General features: G+C 44.0%; 1 protein-coding gene across 3 annotated transcripts in view; it reads right to left on the reverse strand.

The window, feature by feature from the left end:
- LOC101851579 overlaps positions 1 to 1150 on the reverse strand; it is a 59534-nt gene that overhangs the window by 23472 nt on the left and 34912 nt on the right. The window contains exon 1 of one of the 3 annotated variants that reach the window (XM_005098240.3): positions 516 to 876. The exons of the other annotated variants lie outside the window; for them this stretch is intronic. The gene's annotated coding sequence lies outside the window, so the exon portion shown is untranslated. Of the gene's footprint in view, positions 1 to 515; positions 877 to 1150 lie in introns of those variants that run through there. 3 annotated transcript variants of the gene reach the window in all.

Here is a 1150-nt window from a genome sequence, read left to right on the forward strand (position 1 = left end):
TAAAGGTGCTACAAGAGAGTAACAAACACAAAAAAAGAAGGAGGAAAGATATGGACGATAGATGTTTGATAAGATCGAAAGAAGGAGCAAACCACTCTGGAGCAGCCGCCAACCACCCGCTAATAGAGAGTGAAGCCCGGCATCTGTGGTGTAGCCGATAGACAGTTCCCCATTGCATACAGAAGACGTGACTTCAAATCCCGAGCAAGGAGTCATTATTGTCAACCAGTATCTCCGCCTGTCTGCTTATATGCTGTAGATCTATCCCGCCCCTGATAGACAGGTGCAGCAGCCCGCTTCCCAAATGATCTAAATTGTGCCCATTTTTATTTTGAAAGGGGGGGGGTGTAACCTTGTTGTTTGTTTTGTTTGAGTAGGTGTTTTACGGCACTATCAACTCAATTTTGGTCATTTGGGCGTAACCACAGCTAAGATTACAACAACAGAATGGAGGCGCCGGAGAGGCTGACAAACATATCTGAACACTGCTTGAACAAAACTCGAAACCCACTCACCTTTATCATAGTTATCCGCACTAACATAGGAAAATAATCCTTCAGATAATATCCCTTGTACTATCGATGTAGCCTAATTCTTCACATTTTTATACGTATGACCAAAGTCATAACAACAGGCTTTACATGTCCGTTGATACGAATCGCTCCGAATTAGTACCGAAGGAATGAATCACAGCGTTTTATGACCCTTTCAAAAGTTAATTTTAAACAGAAAACAGATATCAAACGATCCGAGTACACTAAAATATGGGTATGTTTCTTTTTGTGCCCAACAATCAAGAAGGCTTCGACAACAGTTAGTCGTGTAATAAGTTCCCAATGAATAAGACCTCGTGCTGACACCTTCGCCGCTGTGTTCAACAGGACTTACGACTGTCGCAGTATGAGGTAGAGACAGAAAAGACGGGTGAGGGAGAGAGAGCGGGGGAAATGTGTCTTGGTGTGTGAGAGAGAGAGAGAGAGAGAGGGAGAGGGAGAAGGAGATCAAGGTGGGATCGGTTCGTTAAAGGTTCAGTTGTGCTTGTAGCACTGGAGCGTGCGAAGGGAATGCAGGACATTCAGCCCCAAAGCACACGCAAGGGTATAGTTTGCTTTGTAGTTGAAGGAGATAGATAGATAGATAGACAGAGATA

The sequence above is a fragment of the Aplysia californica genome, unplaced genomic scaffold, assembly GCF_000002075.1.
Source record: "Aplysia californica isolate F4 #8 unplaced genomic scaffold, AplCal3.0 scaffold00176, whole genome shotgun sequence".
Classification (NCBI taxonomy): domain Eukaryota; kingdom Metazoa; phylum Mollusca; class Gastropoda; order Aplysiida; family Aplysiidae; genus Aplysia; species Aplysia californica.